Raw genomic sequence first — 23710 nt, forward strand, 5'->3', positions numbered from 1 at the left:
TGAAGTAGGATTGGTTGTTTAAATTGATAGTCTGTTTTAATTCGTGGATTTGAATTTTGTAACCTGTTATGCTAATTGCTTTCCTTATATGGGTGACGCCAATTAACGTTTATTTAATGTGTAAGGCCTTATTTAGTATAGGTAATGTTATCTTTATATTTTTAAAGTGGAGGAATATATATTATTTGCAGGAAGAAATGTTTAGTTGTTCGAAACATTGTTTATGTATTATAAAATGTATGTTTGTATTTATTTTGTGTTATAAATGTTAGGAAAATATATAGTATGTTTTATAGCTTTTTAGAAACAATTAGTGAATAATTATGAATAGTATGACTAAATTTTAAGATAATACAGTGATTTATTCAAGGATGTAGTAAAAAAACGATAAATTTGCTATCTATATTTTTGTATTCGATATTTTGACAGTTTTTCATTTAAAGATGTGATAATCGATGTTTTAGAAATCGATAATGTTGTTAGTCGATATTGTTGTAGTCGTTGTTTATTTTAGTCGATAATGTGGTTTCGATATTTTTGTGTTTTGTTGTTTAAGTATAGGCAATCGATAATTTTGTAGTCGATAATTTGTCATCGATATTTTGTCCAGTCGATATTCGGTCTGTCGAGGTTATGTCAGTGATCCACGGAGCACGGAAAGAGAAAGAAGAGGGGCTAACTTACGCAGCTGTCTGATCAAACCAGTACACATCCCTACTACTGAGGAGATCTGACTGGCCATTGACAACTCATTGTCAATCTTGATACCAAAACTTTTTACTTTATCACACGGTATCGGTGAGGGACCTAATTCCTGGGGCCAATTTAGGTCACTCCAGGGTGAAGCTACGGTCGAGACCACCAGGACCTCCGTTTTTTCCGGGTTTATTTTCAACAGATTTGCAGTCATCCAGCCGACCGTATGTCTAAGAATGTTCTGGGCATTTGTCTGCGCCAGAGCCGTATTGTCAACACTCAATAGCAGCTGGGTGTCGTCGGCATAGTTAAACACAAGACAACCCATGTTCACTAGAGAGTCAATCAACGGTTGCAGGTAGAGGTTAAATAGTAGTGGGGATAATGCGGAGCCCTGAGGGACTCCGCACTCCAGAATACCCACCTCGGAGATACAATCCCCCAGTTGGATCCTCTGCGTCCTGCCCGTCAAAAAAGATTGGAGCCATTGATGGGCCAAACCCTTATCCCAAAAGTGGCCAGTCTGCCCAGTAGCAGGGAATGGCTGACAGTATCGAACGCCGCCGATAGGTCTAAAAGTATCAGGGCGCTCGGTTTCTTACTGTCAGCCATACCTCTCAGCTCGTCCAGCACCGCGAGCATCACCAACTCGGTGCTGTGGTGTGCACGAAATGAAATGAAATGAAATGCCGGCATTTGTAAAGCGCACATCTACCTCCACCGGAGGTGTCCCGGCGCTGTCCGTATACCGCTTAGGAACCCTTCCTGGCTTCCCTGTGAAATGTCCACTCCTGGGCACCCCCCAGGTGCAGCCAGGCATCCCAGCGCTGTTGGGGCCGTTGTGGAGATTAAGCAAGCTATTGCCCAGAGTTGCAGAGTGGGACCCATGATTAGAATAGGCACCGAGGCGAGAATTATCAGGTCCGAGGAAATTGAGCCCAAGACCTGCCGAGGCGGGAATTGAACCCTGGTCCCAGGCCACACCTCTGCATCAGGGTCTGCCGCTCTAATCATTGAGCCACACTTCTCCACGAAACCCTGCCTGACGCTCCTGGAGTAGATGGTGTGACTCCAGGAATAAGGAAAGGGACTTCAGCACATGTTGCTCCAAAACCTTGGACAGAAAAGGCAGTTGGGATATCGGCCTGTAGTTTTTTAACATGGCCGGGTCGGCTCCAGACTTCTTCAGCAAAGGCTTAACACGTGCCTCCTTGAGACTCGATGGTAAATGGCCAGTCTCCATTGAGATGTTAAGAAGAGAGATAATATGGTCTTCTAGAATAGGACGCGCCAGGCAAAAAACCCTAGGGGGACACGGGTCCGCCGGGGAGCCTGACTTGGTTTTATTCATGAGCTGCTCAAGACTTAGAGAGTCTATCTCAGGAAACCTTGAAATAGAAGCTTCCAAGGAAATTTGAGCTTCCTGTGACGTAAAAGAGCCATTCAGGGTGCTGTTCTTAATCTCGGAAAGGATAGTCTCCACCTTCTCAAGAAAAAAGCATTAAAAACTGTCAACGTTTACTGTTGTTTCAGTCGTTTCTGGTTTTTTACTCAACTCAGTAAAAAATCTTAAACGTTTCTTTCTGAATATTCTCGGCCTGGTTTATGCGGGTTTCATAAAATTCTGCTTTTGTTGCCAAAATCAGCTTTTTATATGAATTGAGTGAGGTTTTGTATTGTTCCCGATCTATCCCGTCTTTTGTTCTCCTCCAACTCCTTTCTAGCTGGCGGAGCTTCTTTTTGTGGTCCCTCAGAAGCTGAGTGAACCATGGAGCACCTTTTCCTACTCCTTTTGCTTTTTGTAATTTCTCAGGTGCTATTTGGTCAATCGCCTGACTCAGATTCCGCGTTATGTCCTTATAATCCTGTTCTAAATCCCCACTAAAGGCTGGTGTTTGAACATGGTCAGGAAGAATACTGGTCAAGGATTGAGGTAATGGCAGGCCGATAGTTACAGTTTGAATGGTCTCCCATGGGTGTCATAATACATGCTTCAGCCCATGGGGGACCTCTGGGGTACTAATGGCCTGGGTACCTTAGAACCATATACTAGGGACTGATAAGGGTACCCCAGTATCCAATCTGGGATGTACCCAAGTACTGAACATAACAATTTAAGGGAGAAAGCAGAGGGACTGGTGTCCTGTTTAGCAGGATTGCAGTCAGACTAGTCAAAAATAGCTTAGCACCAGGGAAAAGTGGGGATAACCATGCAGCAGGATCCTACCTTCCTACAAACATGTTGAATGGAACTAGGTGAAAATAGTCTTGTGAGTAAGCACTTTCACCTTCCATAGGATTACTCACAGCGCCAGTGAGGATTGCCTAACACGGGTCGTTGAAGAAGATGCTTTCCTACCACACTAGCAACAAGCATTGGTAATGCATCAGTTTTGCTTATGTAATGAATAAAGAGCTGTTTTTGTCAATCATTGAGAAGGAAAAGGCTCCCTGACACATAACATCGGAGTGTGGAGGATGTGGCGCAGCGACCAGAGCTTCTGACTCGAGAGCTGCGGATCCTAGTTTGAGTCTCTGCGTCGCCGCACAACATCATGTGTTTCTATGCAATTCACTTTATCTCTCAAGTGATAAATTATTATATAAATATGCTGCAAGAGTAAAAGGCAAAACTTTATGGAAATATAGTTCCATCATAGCAGTTGTTATCAGTTTCCTGCCGCCGAAATACTGTTAAGAGAAGCAGACTAGGAACAAGGATTGGTAAATACAGGAACATATGCTACAGCCAATGGAAATGGAGGAAAGGTAAGGGGCAGGCACAGGAACCAATAAGAAGCCAGGAAAGATAGTAGGCGGGATGTAAGTCCCTTTTAAGTTCATATCAAAAACAATTGATTTTTCAAGCGTAGCGCAAGCGCTGTGTAGGCTATATCTAAAAAGGCTACTTAGTCCAACAGCCAGGTTCGAAGATCTTAACATAAGTCTTTACTCTTATTTTTGAAGATTTAGGAATCAGTGCATACTTGCTCTGCATACAAGTCTAGAGAAACACTATATCGACAGTAGCACACACAGAGCATGCGTTCACTGTAGAACTGTTCTCAAAACTCACCAATCAGGGACTGTGCTAGTCAGCTGGTGCAAACTGCTGACAGCATAATGCACACTGGTCAACGCCAGAGCATTGCAACAAGATATATACTAGCTGATCAAAGTGAAAGAGTGAAAGAACCGTTGAGAAAGAATAATAAATTGGCCTAATGAATCCAAGCAGACAACCGTGTAAGGAATTCACTCAGCATGATGGAAGCAGGATCCAATTCACACAGTTCAACAGAAATAGGGAACTTGTGAGCATCTTCAAATGTGCTATGGAGGCATATTATACATAGCACACGTCTGTGCAGTACTGGGTACACAGCTCTAATTTTCACAGTTTTAGGCTTAGGTTTCGATCCAGCTATTAGGTGGCAGGTCACCCAGGTTTTGATAATGGGAATGAGCAACAAAGTACGACTGGTTATTTTCTTCCTTTTAAGTATCCTGAAGGCTACCAATATCTATATTTCCCTTACAAATTTTGGCAGCAATAGTCAAAACTAAATTGTGGCAATAGTGCTTATTTTGTTATCTGTCAATATCTTATACTTAATATTCAGTGCCTACAAAATTTGGCAACCTATGTAATCCTTCACTAAGGCTCTCACAATCATGTGACTCCCCTTCCCACCATACTCCTGTGCGGTTTACATTCAAGATATATGGCCCATAGGGCACTTCATGGCCCCTTATAACACAAGAGTACATTTGTTGTCTATCGACTTCGCTGTGGGGCAAAAGAGGCAGACCACATGCTGATACCCAAACTCAAGGAGAGCCTATCTGGTGGCAGATCAATCACGGTCTCTGTTGTGGAACAGGCACATGAGCTAGAGGTTTTAAACTACCGCTTCTATTTTTGCTACAAAAATCCCACCTTAGAACCCAGAAGTCATTCCATGTAAGTCTAAATCAACTAAATTGGCTAATTTCCAAATACCTGCTTTCCGCAATGTCCATTCCTCTCCTCTTCTGAGTTCAAAGGATGCATGTAAACCATTAACTAACTTAGGAATGTGAGAATTTTATCTCCATTGTTCCTTCTCATTCCTGTCAAACCTGGAAGGAACAAACTCCTCATAAGAATCAACAAGCATTTGCAAAAGGTCTTGCATTGGGAAGAGTTACAGGTATTGGCAATGTAAATGACAATGGGCCATTTGTATCAAAAACGAATTTCGATTTTTTGTGAATCGCAATTAGAGAATTGCAAAATGCAATGTATGTAGGATTTGCTAAATATTTTGCGAATCCTACATATTCCTTATTTGGAATCGCAAATTGAGATTGGCAAATAAGGAATACCTTCCCAATCATTCCTATGAGCTAGAAAGCCCATAGGAATGAATGGGAAGACATTCTCAATTTGCGATTAGCAATTAGAGAATCGCAAATTGAGAATGCAATTTCAAAGTTGCAAGGGTGCCAAGAGGATACCCTGTTGTACACCTGAAATATGCATGTGTGCACATTTTGTGCAGATACATGCCCTAAGGGCATGTATGTGCGACATATGGCACTTTTAAAATTCAAAAAAGTGTTTTTTTTAAAGAAAACCGCAAATTATCACCAACATGAAGTTGGTGTTCATTTGCGATTCCTTAAGACCTAATCACACCGTTTTTGAGCTTCTTACATTGCATTTAAGGAATCGCGATTTGCGATTCCTTAAATACATTCGCAAAATAGGGAATTGCAAATTTTGCTATTCCTTATTTTGCGAGTCAGTTTTTGTGTGATACATTGCACACGGCTAAATTGAAATCACAAAAGCTGAAATTCTGCAAATTTCAGCGTTTGCGATCGCAATTTAGCTTGAGACATATGGCCCAATGTATTTTACCTATGTATTTTGGTTTGGAGAGTAGTGAATGTATGTAGTATGGACTGCAATTATGTGGGTTATATTGGAATTATTAGTAGTGGAATTGTGTGGTGTTAGAGGCAGGATTGGGTGTAAGGTTTGGATTAAAAGTGAAAATTTAGATTTTTCACAGCCTGCTGGGCAGAAAATCTGGATTTTATTAAGGACACGGAGGCTAATATTATGCAAATCTCCTTTATTACCACAGCTCAGCAGCAACAATGGAATAGAACTTTGTGAATATTCTAAGGAGAAGACTAGTCCCTCTCTGACCAGGCATCTTCCTTCTTGTCAGGCTGCGAAGAAAGGTGATCAACGTGAAGAAAAGATTGAGGAACAGGATTCCAACAAATAAACTTTCAGCATCAGAATTCCAACGAATAACATTTTCAGCTTCTAATCCAGTAGGTTATTAATCTGAAATAAGAAGAATACATTTTCCAGATATTGTTCAAACAAAAAAGGGTGGGTTACGAATCATATTAAGAAATAGAGGCGGGATAATATTAGCCTCCGTGTCCTTAATAAAATCCAGATTTTCTGCCCAGCAGGCTGTGAAAAATCTAAATTTTATGGCACGACACGGAGGCCATATTATGCAAGTTCAAAGTGCATTAAGAACATTATCAATCACATTAGAGATTGGTCTAAAGTAGCAAGATCTAAACATAGTATCATTAGACCAGTCTGCCGCCTTAAGGATTTCTTGCAAACCACCACCAAGAAAATAGGCTTTAGAAGCAGAAGCGCCCCTAAGGGAATGCGCTCCAAATATAGAGGTGTTCACACCACTTTCGCACATAACTCCTTTCACCCATCTGGCTAGAGTTGGAGAAGAAACTCCTTTATGGGGAGATCTAAAAGAAATCAGTAACTGAGTTTCATTTGATCTTAGACTAGCAGTCCTCCTCTCATACTCTTTCAGGCATTTAACTACGCAGAGTCTCTCATTCTGAGGAAAGAAAGGATAGAAGATAGAGGAAGATAAAGTTTTAGTTCTTCTCTTAAGGTAGAAGCATACACCCTCTGGTTGAAAGGATCTGCTAGAAATATCTAGAGCTTTGACGTCGGAGGTTCTTCTGAAAGATACCAGACATAATAAAACAGTAAGTTTGAAAGAGATACGTTTTAAAGAAAGGGAAGAGTTCTCCCCCCAGGATGATAAGGTTCGGAGTACCAGTGTTACGTCCCAAAGAGCGGTATATTTAGCGGTTGGAGGATTAATGACTCTCATGCTTCTCATGATCTTCTTAGTGAGTAAGTTCTGTCCAACGGAGAGACCATCAATGAGGGAGTGCCCTGCAGAAATTGCGGATCTATAGACATTAACGGTTCTATAAGAGAGTCCAGAAGTAAAGAGTTCAGACAGGTAGTTGATAACGTGAACTAGATCAACTGAAACGGGATCGTGATCTCGTTGAAGACACCAGCGAACCCATTTGTTCCATGCCAGTCGATATGCTTTCCTTGTACCTTGAGCCCATGACTCGGAAATGAGTCTGAAAGCATTCGGCGAAAGCCCAGGGATTTGCCATTGTCTCCTGAAATCCTCCAGGCCGTCAGAGTTAGAAGGCCCTGATCCACGAGGGGATGGGCGTCTCCCTCTGGGCCCGAGAGTATTTCCCTGAAGGAGGGTATTAGAATTGGGAAGTCTATGCTCATTTCCAGGACGACTGGGAACCAGGCTTGGGACCTCCAGAGAGGAGTTATCACGGTCATAGTCTCGGTGTAGCGTCGAGCATGAAGAAGAAGTCGAGGAAGCAAGGCAAACGGCGGGAAGGCATAAGGTTTCAGACCTTTCCAGTCTTGTAAAAAGGCATCTACTTCCCGAGCTAGAGGGTCCGGCCTCCAACTGAAGAATTCCTTCAGTTGTGTGTTCAGGCGATCTGCAAAAAGGTCTGTCCTGAAAGGACCCCAAATTGATTGAATAGTCAGAAAAATTTGTCTGTCTAGTCTCCAGTTGCTCGAATCTTTGAAATTCCTGGAGTACCAGTCTGCAACACCGTTGCTCAGACCCGGAATATGTTCCGCTACTACCGAAATACCTTTGTTCAAGCAATATCCCCAAAAACTCTTCGCAAGGTCCGTTAGGCCCTTGGAATGTGGACCGCCCAGCTTGTTGACGTAACGGACTGCTGAAACATTGTCCATGCGTAATGTCACACAGCATTTCGCTGTTTTGGGTGTAAAACAGCGAATCGCAAATGAACCTGCCAGTAATTCTAAGCAGTTGATATGCAATCTCTTTTCTTGAGTGGTCCAACGACCCCCTGTGGAGTATTTCCCACATCTCGCTCCCCATCCTACCAAGCTCGCATCTGATTCTATTATCAGATCCGGCTGTTCCCCGAAAATGGCTCTGCCGTTCCATGCTTCCGCATTCCTGAGCCACCAAAGGAGTTCCGTCCTCGATTCCTGATCTAGGGAAATCATATGGGAATATGAATGGTTCGATCTTAGAGCATTCGCCTTTAGTCTTTGGAGTGCCCGATAATGGAGGGGTCCCGGGAAGATGGCTTGGATTGTCGAGGAGAGGAGGCCAACGATTCTTGCCAGTACTCTCAGGGGGAAGGTCTTTTTCGCAAGAGCCTTCCTCAGTTCCTTCCTCATTTTCCTGACTTTTTCGGAGGGTAACTTCAGTTCCGCCTTGAGAGTGTCTACCGTAAAGCCTAGGAACTCTGTTTGTTGGTTGGGAATAACACAAGATTTCTTGGTATTTATGATGAAACCCAGATGTTCCAAAATTTGAATTGTAAGGTTGGTGTGGAGGGATGCGGTCTCTTTCGATTGGGCCATTATAAGGATGTCGTCTAGGTATATGATCAGTCTTACCCCTCTCCCCCTGAGCCAGGCGGTTACGGGGCGTAGTACCTTGGTGAAACACCAGGGGGCGGACGATAGGCCGAACGGGAGGCTGCAGAACTGGTAGAGTTTTCCTAACCAAGTGAATTGGAGGAATTTCTGGTGGGGTTCCCAGATGGGGATTGTTAAGTAAGCGTCTTTCAGGTCTAACCTCGTGAGCCAGTCCCCTTTCCGTAAAATGTCTCTCAGGAGGTGTATACCCTCCATTTTGAAGTGTTGGTAAACTACCCAACGATTCAAGTCTTTTAGGTTTATTACGGGTCTCTGTTCTTTGTTCTTCTTCTCCACTAGAAAAACATTGCTGAGGAAGCCTCTTGTTTCCGCTTCGGTTATTGCCCCTTTTTGTAACAGTTCTTGTACTTCTTTGGAGACTAGGTCTCGGTCTTTGGGAGAGAAGGTGATCTCGTGGGGGCGACGTGTTTGAAAGGGGATACCCAGAAAGTCTATTTTGTAACCCTTTACTGTATCTAAGACCCAGCTGTCCTGTGTTACTAAGTTCCAGTTCCCAGCGAATTGGCGTAGTCTCCCTCCCACCCTTGGAGGGGTATCTGAATGGTCTTTTAAGGTTCTTACCTGAGGAAAAGGAACGTTGTCTCCGTTCGCCTCTGAAGGTGCGTCCTCGGTTTCTCTGTCTTTGCGGAAAGAACTGGGAGCCATAGTTGTTGGAGAATCTTCCTCCACGGGTATTGAAGGGTCTCGAAGGTTGAGTTCCGCGGCCGGGGAAACGACCCCGTATTCTCCCGGCCCTGGCAAAAACTCTATCGTTGAATACTTTTTTAATCTCTTTTTGCGATTTTTGAATCGAGCTGAAGGCGCTCACATACTTGGCCATTTCTTTTATGAAGTCCTCACCAAAGAGGAGACCTTGAGAGTCAGCGCCTCCGTCTTTCTTGGCTAGTTCAATGAGTTTAGGGTCTATTTTGAATAGGACTCCTTTTCTCCTTTCTGTGGAGATGGCGGTATTGGCATTGCCCACCAGGCATATCGCTCTTTGCACCCATTCTCGTAGCTCCTTGACATCGATTTGGTTATTCCCTACGTAAGCCGATTCTGTCATTTCGAATATTTTGGTAAGGGGTCCTATTACATCAAGAAGGCGGTCCTGACATGATTTTAGTCCTTTGTCTAGACCTTTCCTTGGGTCCCTGTTGTTTTTGGCTATAAAGGCCACAACCTTAGGGTCTAATTCTGGGGTCATAGCGATCTTATTTGGTAGGGATGGGCGTGGGCATTCAGATCTGAGTCTAGATCTGACTTCTTGGGGTATTTCCCTCCTGAGCCAGAATGACAGGTAGTCAACGATATGTTGGGAGGGGGTCCATTCTGGAGAGAGTGGGTGTTTAATTAGGAGGGGATCAAACATTTCTTCCCCGAATGGGTCTAGAGGCATACTGCTAGAACCTGAGGCCTTAGAGGCTCCTTCTAAGCTTCCGCTTTGTCTAGCGTTCTCATCCTCCACATCTGTGTTAAATCCTGATGAGCATGATAGTTCAATTTCTTCATCACAGCTTTCGTCGCTGTTGATGTGGATAGGGAATTCTGGGCCTATATCTTGCCCATCTGGGGTGCCCGAGGCACCAGTCTGGTCAGCGCCCCTAGGGCCTGTAGAGATAGAGCTCTTTAGCTTCTTTGCGCTCTTTTTGTACTGGGTCGTGATAATAGCCCTTTTTTTATTGCTTTTAGGTACCCCATTGGTCTTACTAGTAGAGGGTAAATTGGAAAGGGAGTCCAATTTTTTGTTGATGGCGTCATCAATTGAGCCTAGGGCTTTCTCTAGGGCCTTATTGACAAGTTCCTCTAGCTTCTGGTCTAGAGACGGGGATGTAGACATGTTAGTAATTGTGCCCCTTTGGTAGGTATTCCCTTGTAAATAGGTAGGTATGCCTCTGCCCCTTTTTTTTTTTTTTTTTTTTTGGTATAGCGTTTATGGAGGGAAAAGAACTAGTTAATCGGAAAAGTTACCGATTAAAATCGCGGAGTTAGGGTGTTGTCCTAAAGAGATAGCAGGTCGTTGAGGAGAAGCCGTTGTCGCTCGTGAAATGCCGAAGGGAATGGTTGTTAGGGGTACAAAATGGTTGCCACGCAGATTGCGGCGTGCGTGGCTCCCGCTAAGGTGCTTTCCTCTAAAGCACGTCATCGTCCAAGCCGGGTCATGCTTGAGTAATGTGTGCGCGGAGACGGCGCGAGAGGAATGAAGGTAGGGAGCAGCGCGAGGCTGTTCAGTTCAGCGTGTGTGATCCTTTGAAAGTAAACGGCCCTTATGAGGAAGGGGGGGGTTGCCCGGTTCGTATCCCAAGCTCAAACGGCACCGCTTGAGAGAAAGGGGTGGCGCGGTCGGGAATGTTGGTATGGGAAGGCCGTACAACGATCTCCGCTCGGTAGAGCAACCCATTAAGGGCTAAAGCGATTTAGGATAAGAGCGGAGTGGGGTCATTAGCGGAGAGAAGGGGAAGTTTCCGCTGGACTGTAAGAGTCACTGCTGATAGGGCATTACTGATAAGAAGTAATTAAATCATGCGAGAACAGACAAAAAACGTGCCCATAATTAATAATAACAATAATAACGTCATATTAACATGGTATCAACTCTTAAGCATTCAAGCATTCAGCATACACCATAGGTAGCGTTAAATCATAAGTTAAGGTACTAAGCTTGGAAAGGTAGTACTTATCTTTCTGAGCAGCAGCAACAAAGAAGGAAGATGCCTGGTCAGAGAGGGACTAGTCTTCTCCTTACCTATGTATTTTGGTTTGGAGAGTAGTGAATGTATGTAGTATGGACTGCAATTATGTGGGTTATATTGGAATTATTAGTAGTGGAATTGTGTGGTGTTAGAGGCAGGATTGGGTGTAAGGTTTGGATTAAAAGTGAAAACTAGGGTTACGTGAGGCATTGGAGCAGGTCTTTGTTTAGGGTTAAAGTTACGGTGAGTGATATGTTTGATTTAAGAGTGAAAGCTGGGGATACTGTGAGGGATAGACGCAAGATTAGGTATATAGTTGATGTAAAGGTGAAAGCTATAGTTGTGGAGAGAAATAGGAGCAGGATTAAGGATTAAGGGTGAAAGTTAGGGCTAGGGGAGTGTTAGGTCCGGGTTATGGGAGAAAGCTAGGGTTAGATGTGGGACAGGAGCAGGGTTATGTATATGGTCTGGGTTACCAACTGATGTAGGGCCATGGATAGTTTGAGTTAAGTTAAACTGTAGGACACAGTTAAGATTATGGTACGGGTTAGTGCTAGATTTAAGGTACAATGAGCAATGGAGGGAATATTAGAAAGAAAAGTAAATCTCAAACAAATTATCTGAAATAAATGTACATTTTAACAGAGAACAACAATTTCGATGCAGTTGCAAAATATTATCTTAAAATGGAGCCGGTTTGTAATATAATTCTCAAAGATGGGCCGGGCTCGGGCCGGGTAATATAAATAAAAGGGCGACGTCAGCGCACGTGGCTAACGCAGCGGAACTACTCTTGGTGTGCTGTTGTCCGGTTATTGCGGCTCTGCATAGTCAGGCCTTCCTTGACGACAGCTCCGTAGCAAGTCGGCTTCCACCCCCAGCTGCACACCCATAGGTGTACCCCTTGTGTACCCCTTGTGTCTCCCACTATCACACTGGTGACGAGGGCTGTATGACCCCCACCCATGCGACACCGCGCCCGCCGACCGCAACATGCTTCGGTGGCGGCGCAGGAGGTGTGGAGCGGGCCAGCGTGGTGAGGCATGTCGAGGTGCACCCGCTGCGGTGAAACGTGGACAGCGCGGTAAGGCGTGCGAGCGCACTGTGTGTGAGAGGAAGAGGCGCTGCTGAGCGGAGAGGCCGCGTGTTGGCGAGACGGCTGATCGGCATAAGAGAGGTGCGTGTGCGGCCGTAGAAGAGGCACGCTTGCGCGCGGTGCGGCGGACGCGGTTGGAGCGCTCGAGTGAGCGCATGAAGCGCCACCCTGCCCTGGGGGCCTAGTAGCAGGGCAGAGAAGGAGCGGGTACACGAAGTGCATCTGCAAGGAAGTAAGGCAATACAGGAGCGTATGGCAGAAGTGCTGCAGTGTGGTGGGGCAGAAGATCAGCTGAGGAAGGGGACACCGTGAAGTTAAGAAGAGATTCCCAGCAAAAGACTAGAGCTCAGAGGCCTGTACCAGCGGGGGTGACACCATTGTACCTGCGGACCCAGGACAGGCAGTTGGCAGCAGCGTGTGGCGTCCGGGGGAGAAGAGGTGCGCAGAAGAAACCACTGATTGTGAGGCAGCTGTGGAGCCTGGATTACGATGACCACACCCAGGATGCAGGTGCTGTGGGGAGCAGTCCTGGGAGGATGGCAGTGAAGGCACTCCTGGAGTTTAGCCAACTTGCAGACCCGGCTATGGTGGCGCCTCAGTGGCAAAAGTGGTAAGGTCAGCTTGAGAATTACTTTGTGGCCACGAGAGAAACAGATAATGCCGTCAAGTGGTCCACCATGCTCCTGATGGAGAGAGATTAACTATATGACTTGTTCCAAGACTTGCCAGATACAGGGGACGGAAATGACTATGAAAAAGCTGTGAGGGCTTTAAATCGGCATTTTGACCCACAGGTCAATCCAGACTTCGAACACGTCAAGCTGCGCCAAGCCAAACAAAAGGAGGATGAGTCCATTGGTATGATCTTCGCACGTCTACGAACACTTGCATTGGGATTGACCGTCAGTTCGAGACAAGAGGGTAACTGATCGTAGGCTGCAAGTCACTGGAGTTGCGCAAGCTGATATGAGGCCAGCCTGGGATCTCGTTAGACGACATCTTACTCCTGGGAAGGTCGTACGAGCTGGCAGACGTCCGCGCAGGTGAGATGGAGGTGGCATTGGCAAAGAAGTGTGGGGCCACTCAACCTTTGTACCCTGCTCCTATCAAGGAGGAGAGAGTGGATGCCATCCGGAAAACGTACACCAGAGGGGCAGGTGCCAGTCCCGGAACAGAAGAATGGCAGAACAAGCAGGGATGCAGGAACTGCGGGTTGACGCAGCACTCCCAAACAGGATGCCCGGCGCAGGGGCGACAGTGCCTCAAGTGTAATAAATATGGACACTATGCGAAGGTATGCCAAGTGGCAGCAAGAGCCGGAGCGAGTTGGCCAAAAGAGGCACGACCCCAGAGAAGTATGAGGAATGTTCATTAGGTAGATGAACTAGACAGCATATGTAAGAAACTGACAGTGGCCACAGATGAGGACAAGGACAACGTGTTTGTAGTGTCAAATATCAGAGGAGTTAACTTCAACAGGAGACCGCCGCCATTGTGCTAGGTATGGATCGGAAACAACTGCATACAGACACTCATCCATACGGGGGCGTCGGTAAACGTACTGGATGTAGCACAGTACAGTGTATTACAACCCCTGCCGCGTTTAATGCCAACCACCGCAAAGATACTTACTTATGGAGGTCACACACCAATCCCATTGCAAGAAGTCATCGATGTGGTAGTCAAACAGAGGGCCAGGGCAACCTGCACCCGATGCTATGTCACTTGCGGCAGAGCAGGATCGCTGCTAAGTTGCCACAGTGCCGAAGACTTAGGGCTTAGTGGAGGTGGTATTGGCCGAATTCCCCAAGCTCTTCTGAGGACTGGGATGTCTGAAGGCAGTAGAGGTACAACTTCACATCAATGAAACCGTCAAGCCGATAGCACTCTGACATCGGAGAGTACTTTTTCACCTTCGGCCTTTGGTAGAGGCGGAATTGGAGCGTCTGGAGAAAAAGGGCGTGATCGAAAAAGTGTCAAAACCCACCAAGTGGGTGTCACCACTAGTGATAGTGCCCACACCCAAACAGCCCAGAGCTATCAGATTGTGTGTGAACATGAGGCTACCCAACAAGGCGATACGCCGAGAGAGACACATCACTCCAGCTATAGATGAAATAGTAGCGGACATCAACGCAATGGTACTCCAAAGTGGAATTGAATTCAGGTTACCATCAACTGGTACTAGCGGAGAAGTGTCCATACATAACAACGTTTTTGACAGGCGTGGGCCTCCGCCATTTTAAACGCCTGAGCTTCGGAGTATCTTCAGCTCCAGAAGAACGGGCAAGGGGACTGAGTGCCTGTCGCCTACACAACAGAGCACTCACGGCGTTGGAGACGAGATATGCGCAAATCGAGCGAGAGGCGCTAGCCATTCGGTGGGCATGCCAGTATTTTGATATTTATCTGTGTGCGCACACTATCACGGTGATGACGGATCACAAACCTCTAGTTCCCCTATTCACAGGCACAGCCCAGAATGGACCTCCCAGGATAGAATGCTGGGTTGTACAGATTGAACATTACCGGTTTGACGTGGAGTACCGTCCTGGTGCCAACTACCTGTCAAGACATCCTCTGGCACCAAGCTCCGGAAACAAGGGGGAAGTGGACGCAGGTACCGAATCATTCATGCAACAGATTGTGGAGGAAGCATGACCACAGTTGTTGACGATCGAGGAGATCTTGGAAGCCACTGGGCAAGATGAGTGTTTACAGGCAGTGAAGCGAACTCTCAGAGACCACAGATGGAAGTGGTTCCTGCAAGGGGCCGGTAAGTTGACAGAGGAAGTTCGAGAGTACTGGGAAAATATATGGAGGTGTGGAGAAGAACTCAGTGAGTCTGACCAGGGGCTGGTTCTGAGAGGCACCCGATTGGTGATTCCAGCAAGGCTCCGGAGAAGAACGGTTGAGCTAGCTCATCAAGGCCACCAGGGAGCAGTGTTCCCAGTAACGTGCGCGCCCGCGCGGGCGCCCATGTCTGATTCCCCCGAGTGCGCAGTGCTGCGTGTGGAGCACGCATCCACAGCACATCTTAGGAGAGCATTCACGCCGCCGCTTTCAGAATAGGAGCGGCGTTAAAAATGTTAATGTACGGCTTCTGGTGGCTCCTGTACTTGCTGCAGTTTTTCCTTCTCAATGGAGCGCAGCTGGGGGCTGTTTGTGGACCATTGTGAAAATATTCCTGTTAATTGCAGCACCATCGTGCGCTGCATTTAACATAAATATTTTCACAATGGCCCACAATCAGGCCGCAGCCGCGCTCCATTAAGAGAAGAAATGCAGCAAGTCAAAAAGCATGATGTGTGCTTTACACGTCATTCTTTTGGGCTTGATGCAGGTCTTCCCTTAATGGAGCGTGGCTGAGAGCTGATTGAGGGCCATTGTGAAAATATTTATGTTAATTGCAGCGCACGACGGTGCTACAATTAACAGGAATATTTTCACAATGGTCCTCAATCAGTTCTCAGCCGTGCTCTTTTAAGAGAGGACATGCAACCAGCGCAAACGAACGAACTGTAAAGCACACATGGTGCTTTTTGGCTTGCTGCACACCTTTTGTTAATAGAGCGTGGCAGATTGTGTGCCTTTTTAAAAGTTTTCATGTTAAAGCAGTCCCGTGCATCAGTATGTCGGGCTCTGCAAATAACATGAAAACTTTCCAAAACGCATGTAATCTGCCGCCCTCTATCAACAAAAGGCATGCAGCAAGCCTAAAAACATAACGTGTGCTTTTACAATCACTGATATATGCTAGTGATTCTAAAGGCACACGTCCTGCTTCTAGACTTGCAGCATGCTTTTTGTTAATAGAGCGTGGCTGCGGGAAGATTGTGTTATGAACATAACCAGACTACAAACCTAGGAGGGGAGACATGAAGAATGTGTCCAAATCTGGGAGCAGTATCTGAAACCAAATAAGTGATGTCCCGACTTGATTTTGCATTAGATTGTATATAGGTTTTCTGATTTGAGATCGGGGCGTGGGGAGGAAAGTAATGAGTAATAAACAGGACAACTCTTGTAACATTTTAGATTAATTAGCTATTGCATTGTATCTTATTTCCACTCTAGAAAAACGCATTAATCAATGATAGATTGCATAAATGAAAGACACAATGAGAATGTGGCAGTGTTGTATAGTTTTAGTAATTAATCGTATTTATTGATACTAAGAGTACCATTTATACATAAGCTGACAGCACAGGCCACATTTACCTGCACCATGGTAGACATGTATTTTACTATATGGAGGTGCAACCTAGATTTTACTCAACCTGCTTCAGCCTTGCTACTCTCTGCCATGTTCACCCCCATGTTTTTAGCTGCAGGGTCTCCTATGTTGATGTTACAGTGACGGGACAAACTAAAAAAAGCTGCCCCATCCCTCTCAAGTTACGCTGTCGCTGATGCCTGTACTATAGACTACACCTGAAGGAATCTTGTACTGTGTATGTGGCTGTGGTTTGCACAGTTGCTGCTCCAAAGACCAAGTGTGCACTCTAAGCGAGACCACATCATTCCATTCCCTTCAAAGAAGAGACCATATGAAGCCTATCTGCAGATGGGAGCGTAGGGCACATAACATAGCGTGTTTACAGCGGACAGGACCATACATCAGCAATTGTGCACCACAGGCAGAACCATAAAGTCCTGGACATGTCAAAGAGTACAACACAAAAACAAGCCCACACTTTAGATAGGATCAATAGTGCAAGGAATGCATGCGTCAATCTGCATGGTTGGCCTGACCCTATCATAGTTAGCAAACATGGGGTCCCATGTTTGGAACCCTGTGACATCACGCATGCACTGTGGACAGCAGTTAGTCTGCACAGTGGAAGTACTTCAGCACGTCAGCCTTGCAAGAGCCTGTCTCTGCAAACTAGAGGTGGGCACCTCAACTAGCAAAATAGCTTGTTCCTTTAGCAGTTTTCCATCACACTGGGTACATTACTGTCACTAGCTTACGTCAACTATAAACATGGTCTCATATCTAGAGGTTGCCATAGCGCAAGGTGGCACTGCAAGGCTTCAGCCCTGTGCCAATAACTGATAACTTCTCCGAGTTATGAGATAATGAAGGTTGCAGATCCGCATAGAAAGGGATGCAATGGAGGGAGTGCACGTGACCGATCCTTGTTAGGCAAGGTCTTGTATACACACAGGGATCTCAAAGGCCTCCCAGGTGAAGGATGCATTGATGATACAGACAGGCTGTTCATCAAGGAGCAGAGCATCAGGGTCATGGAGATTCTCAGCAGTAATCTTGGCTAGGACAGGAAGGTTCCCATGTGGTGGCAACTTACACCAGCCCCCTCTGGAGGTTAGAGAGGCCTCAAATGTAGCAAATGCCACTTATAATTGGTCACTCACAGGCTTGAAAGTTGCACCAATGGTTAAGCGAGACTTGCAATTGTAGACCATGGCTTGCTAAAGCCCAGAACACCCAGATGGCTCAAGTAGAGTGACCCCCAACCGGGCTTGCCCTGATGACCTTAAATAATTCTTAAACAGATTATTGCAAATAGCATTCTACTTTCATTTATTTTTAATCTGGGTAATGTGTGAGATTTTATTATAGACATTGTTTGACAAATGAGTTTATTTTAGATTCAAACAAGATCTCGGATATGAGAAATGGGAGGATGTCACAGTGATTATTTGCAGTAGTATTAGTGGGTTTCTACGGTGTTACAATATTTAAAAAATACATCACTATCCCTGAATATTAACTATAAACACATTTGGAATTTGAACCAGTGTGTCTGTGCACTGTTTGTGATCTGGCCAAAAGGACACGCGAAACTGGATCATAACTTCAAAGTTGATCCGCACAGAGGCCCCAAAATACGTTTGGCCGAGGGCGCTCATAGTCCTTAAGATGTTCCTGAGCCGCCGCTGTGTAGTTAGTTAGTAAAGAAGAGGTTCACTGGCACTGTGGAATGAGGCTGGTTGCCCCGTTTTCCTAATATATATTAGTGTAGCTTTGTCGAGGTTGCAGATGCTCTGCGTTGCACTTTTTCATTTCGAACATGACACAACCATTGTACAGCAGTCACCAACACGAAGGCCACCCTCCTGGCTGGACTGGCCTTAGCAGACATAAGGCATTTGCCTGGAAGGCTGGGGGTCAGTTTTGTAGCAGTGGGGGGCAGTTTTGTTACTGGGGGCAGTTTTGCAGTGATGCTGCAATATGGGCCCTCGGTAACAAAAGCACCTATGCTGGGGACCGGGTTTAAGCAGTAGTGCTTGACACTTGGCACCCCCACCTCCCTCCACCCCACCTCTGGTGGGTGGGAGCCAGTGCAGCAAAATTACTAGCGCTACTTTTTTGGGTTTCCAGTCCGGCCCTGCCTGCCCCATCAAACAGGCCTCCTCCTTTCCAGTACCTAGGTCATTTATCTGCACAATCAAGCAGGAACTCCAGTGTCAAAACCCCTGTCGCTGCACCCACACACGCTGTAAGGTTCTTGGCGCACATTGCTGTGGCTGGAGCGCACAGAGACCTCACTCTGCCGCACACAGAGGAAAAAAATTAGAGGGAACATTGCCAGGGAGTAGAGAAGACCAAGGCCCAGCTGCGTTCTAAAGTGTGGTTCCCAGGGGTCGACCGGATAGTGTGAGGGTGCCATGCTTGTTTGATAACAGGAGCCAATCCGCCCTTAGCGCCTGTCATCACGGAGGGGCCCAGCAAAGTGCTGTGGGGCCAAGTGAGCATGGATTTTGGCAGCTTTTTGTGGTGATGGTCGACAGTCATTCCAAGATCCCAGTAATGGAGGTAGTCACAGCCACAGCCTTTGACTGTATTCAGACGGTTTTGGAAAAAGTGTTCACTTTGTTGGGAATGCCGGAAGAGATACGGACAGACAATGGGCCACCGTTCCATGGGCAAGACTTCAAAGAGTACCTGGGCAGATATGAAATTTGGCACTGCCGAGTAACCCCACAGTGGCCGCAGGCTAATGGCGATGTCGAAAGGTTCATGCAGACTCTGAATAAGACACTAAGGATTGGCATGGATCAGGAGGAAAATCTGGAGAACTGCTTACACCAATTCCTAAGAATGTACCGCAACACCCCTCACTGCACCACCAAGTGCGCAATCAGTGACCTACTCATGAAGCGAGTGGTGAGAGACAGTATTCCTACCAGTGATCTGCAGGGTCCCGGCAGCCTTTGACTCTGAGAGTACCCAGGACAGGCGGCAACACAACAATGACAAGGCCAGTAAGAAAAGGGGAGCCTGACCGTGAGCCATACAGAAGGGCGACTACGTGGTGGTCAAGGATCGTCACCCCGGATCCAAGTTCAGGACACCATTCGAAAGGGAACTGTGGAAAGTGGTGCAGGTTAAAGGTTCAATGGTGACGGGGAAATGAGGCACACAACAGATATCACACAATATGTCATGGTTCAAGAAAGCGCCTGAACCGGTGGCGAGTGCTGGAGATCCTGAGCTGGAGGAGGAAAACCCCGGATCAGAGGAAAGAGGGGAATGTCCGAATGCCTCAGGAGAAATGTACGAAGGATACCAGAGTGACTTATAGGCAGACACCAGGGCGACGACAAGCCCAGGGAATAAATCGTCGGCCGAAAGCCGTAGCAGCCAGCATTACGCATTGAGGGGAAACCCCAAACCCAGCACACGACTAAGAGACTTCCTATGCTGAAGAAAGAAGGTGCAGCGTCAGGTGCTGGGTAAATAAGGTTGTTGGACTGTAATGATTATAGTGTTAAATGTGGAGTTTCAGTTTGGTTGTATCCTCACATGTTTCGTGGGATAGATGGGATGTAGTGAGCCATCCGGCCACTGCAATACTTTGTTGCAGCAATCACTCGCTGGGCCAGGCTATGGCCGGGGGAGTATAAATAAAGGGCGACGTCAGTGCACGTGGCTGACGCCGTGGAACTACTCTCTGTTTGCTATTGTCCCGTTATTGCAGCTCTGCATAGTTAGGCCTTCCTTGACCCATGCTCCGTAGCAAGTCGGCTTCCACCCCCAGCCGCACGCCCCTAGGTGTATCCCTTGTGTCTCCCACTATCACAGTGGCATTTGCAGTGGAAAAGGAAAACGTGTTTAGTGGTGGTAGGAGAGAAGGCCGACCCCTGACCTGTATGGCCCTTTTTGACTGGTAACAGCTATAAAGGGAATGCTTTGCAGGGGTTGTGTGTGTGTGGGACGTGGAGGAGTGTGAGGGGGAGGGCGGGGTGAGAGAAATGCCCTGTTGCACAATGGGGTGTCGAGAGCCTGCAGAAGGTGGCATAGTGCCGAAATGGAGCTGCAGAGTACTGGAGCTGCACTGTGGGGTGGCCGGTGCTGCACATCTACAGGAGAAGGCTCGGGACTGATGCTGTCGGGTTGTGGCGGGGGGGTGGGGGTGCTTGGGCTGCATTTGGGGTGTTCTGGAGCTGCACATGGGGTACTTGGGACTGTATGTGGTAGATAAGTCTGCAGGCTGAGGAGAGGGCAGGGATTAGAGTGGTAGTTTGTGGGTGGCCCGGGTAGCTGAGGGTGCACCAAGGCTGCAGGGAAGACAGTGGATGTGGTGGGCACCACGATGCGCTGGTAGGCACAGGGGCTCTGTTGGGCACACAGGACTCTAGGGTGAGGGGTAAGGACTGTATGGGAACTGCAGTGATTGTGTGAGTATGGGACGTGGGCTGCAGGGAAGACAGGCAGTACTACTGGCTGCACTAGGGGCCGGGTCCCACAAAGGCTATCTGTGGGAGGACACTGTAGGGAGAACTAATATGAGAGATCATGGGGCTTTTTAGACCCACACCCGAGGAGAGCCCAGCCATTCAATGGGAATATGGGGAGAGGTCAGTTCAACTGGGGCCCTGCACTGCAATATATGAGGATAAGGAACAAACGCTACTGGCGACCGACAGAGTACCAGTAATTAATTTGTCTAGTAAAATACTTTGTGAGATGGAAATTAGGATTTTAAGTAGAGGTTTTAGTTTTGTGCCCTCCACTGGTGTAGATAAATTCAAACTAGAAAAGGATATGCGTTCTTTCTTTAGGAAAGTCAGGCTTAGGAGATTTTTTGAGAATAGAGATACTAGAGAGCGAGAGAACTTATCAGGTCTAAAACAAAAGTCATCATTTACACCAACGTTGGCTATGGTTGGAAGAAACATAGAAGCATTTGAAACAGCTGTAGAGAGTGGTATTCAGAGTATTCTTGATAACGTGAATAGGCCTGGTACCTACAATATAAACAGGGAAGAGAGACAGGCTCTTAATTTGTTAAAAGAAGATAGGTCCCTTACTATTAAACCTGCTGATAAGGGCGGTGGGGTGGTAGTATTTAATACCTCAGACTATGAAGAGAGAATGTATAAACTGCTAGATGTTAAAGAACATTATAAGTACTAAGGCCAGCAGTATGTCTGTGATATCTAGGGAGTGTATGGCTCTCCTTGTGGAGGCCAAGAGTCCAATTGGATTTGTGAAGATGAATTCAAATTTCTCAACAATCAGGAACCCAGAATCCCGGCCATATATGGTCTCCCCAAGGTGCATAAACACAGCACTGATCCACCAATGAGACCTATAGTTAGTAGTATTGACTCCCTTCTTGAGCCTAACAGCAAATATGCGGATCACTTTTTGAGACCGATTGTGTGCGGTCTCAAGTCTTATGTGAGGGACTCTGCACATATTATTTCCCTCATTGAGGGAAAAGTGTTCTGTAGGGAGACTCAATGTCTGGTTGCCCTAGACATTGAGTCTCTCTATACGAATATCCCTCAGGAGGATACGGTTAATGTGATTGAGGATATCCTTGAAAATCAGGACCTGGGAGGGGCAAATAAATATTTTATAGTGAGATGTGTGAGACTCATCTTGATGAATAATGTTTTTCTATTTAAAGATGAGTATTTTAAGCAATTGAAGGGGACCAGCATGGGGGCTACCTGTGCCCCTAGTCTGGCCTGCCTCTATGTTGGACAATTTGAGGCTAAACATATTCATAATGAATTGGCACCCTTTTTTGAGAATGCAGCGGGCTGGTACCGCTACATTGATGACATTTTCTTTATATGGGAAGGCTCAGTTGAGCATCTAGAGGAGTTTTTAATCTGGTTAAATTTAGGTGATCCCAACCGTAGATTCACATCGTATTACAGTGATTCTAGGGTTGATTTCTTAGATATTTCAATTAAGGAAATGAATGGAGTGCTGAAGGTTGAGTTTTTTACAAAACCAATGGCTAAGAATACCCTCCTTAATTTCTCTAGTTTTGATCTTAAAACACAGAGGGAGAGTATCCCCTTTAGCCAGTTTCTCCGACTTAGGAGAAATTGTTCAGACCTGAATGATTTCTATAAACATGCAGAGATCCTAAAAAAGAAGTTCAAAGAAAGAGGTTATCCTAAGAAACTTTTATCCCATTCATTGAAGAGAGCGAGGTTCTATGACCGAGATGCTCTGATTAACAAGTCAGAAAGAAAGAAGGAACCCTTAAATAAGGTTGTTTTTGTAGGTAAATACTCCAATTTGAGCAACCAAATTAAGGACACGCGCATTCATTGCTCATAGCGCGACCTGGATGCTGACTTCGCCTCTGTGTGGATTGATTTAAAAATTGCACTAAGCGCGACCAAGATCTTTTAATAATTGTACGTGAATTTATGTTTTTAAACTGCACGGATGCACTTTGACTTTTAAAACTTTATTGCACTCTACTGACCTCTCTGTGGCGATCCTTGCCGCCCCTGCTACCCAAGCCACCGCAAGAGCTAGGCTGGTTTGTAGTGGAGGGTGCAGGGCGCTACCTTTCTTCCGGGTTCCCTACCGGTGCCGGGCAGTGATTGGTTTACAGTGGGGGAGGCGGTGCTGATCGCTAGCACGGCCTCTACAAAGCCCCAGTGAATCTGGCTTTCTTCCCTAAAGACACGCGCATTCATTGCTCATAGCGCGACCTGGATGCTGACTTCGCCTCTGTGTGGATTGATTTAAAAATTGCACTAAGCGCGACCAAGATCTTTTAATAATTGTACGTGAATTATGTTTTTAAACTGCACGGATGCACTTTGACTTTTAAAACTTTATTGCACTCTACTGAAATCTCTGTGGCGATCCTTGCCGCCCCTGCTACCCCGGTCCACCGCAAGCACTAGGCTTGTTTGTAGTGGAGGGTGCAGGGCGCTACCTTTCTTCCGGGTTCCCTACCGGTGCCGGGCAATGATTGGTTTAGAGTGGGGGAGGCGGTGCTGATCGCTAGCACGGCCTCTACAAAGCCCCAGTGAATCTGGCTTTCTTCCCTAAAGATACGTGCATTAATTGCTCATAGCGCGACCTGGATGCTGACTTCGCTTCTGTGTGGATTGATTTATAAATTGCTAACATTGCCTGCCATTTGCCTTCTGAGCATCACACCGCTCTTCTCGGGAGGCCATCTCCTTTGCCATCTCTCACAGCGCGCTGAA

The 23710-nt window shown here is 46.3% G+C and overlaps 1 protein-coding gene across 6 annotated transcripts in view; it reads right to left on the minus strand.

The window, feature by feature from the left end:
* CCNB1IP1 (cyclin B1 interacting protein 1) overlaps nt 1–23710 on the minus strand; it is a 347622-nt gene that overhangs the window by 99899 nt on the left and 224013 nt on the right. The window contains exon 4 of one of the 6 annotated variants that reach the window (XR_013608569.1): nt 4700–4818. The exons of the other annotated variants lie outside the window; for them this stretch is intronic. The gene's annotated coding sequence lies outside the window, so the exon portion shown is untranslated. The remainder of the gene's footprint in view (nt 1–4699; nt 4819–23710) is intronic. 6 annotated transcript variants of the gene reach the window in all.

Source organism: Lissotriton helveticus, chromosome 3_1 (genome assembly GCF_964261635.1).
Source record: "Lissotriton helveticus chromosome 3_1, aLisHel1.1, whole genome shotgun sequence".
Taxonomy (NCBI): Eukaryota; Metazoa; Chordata; class Amphibia; order Caudata; family Salamandridae; genus Lissotriton; species Lissotriton helveticus.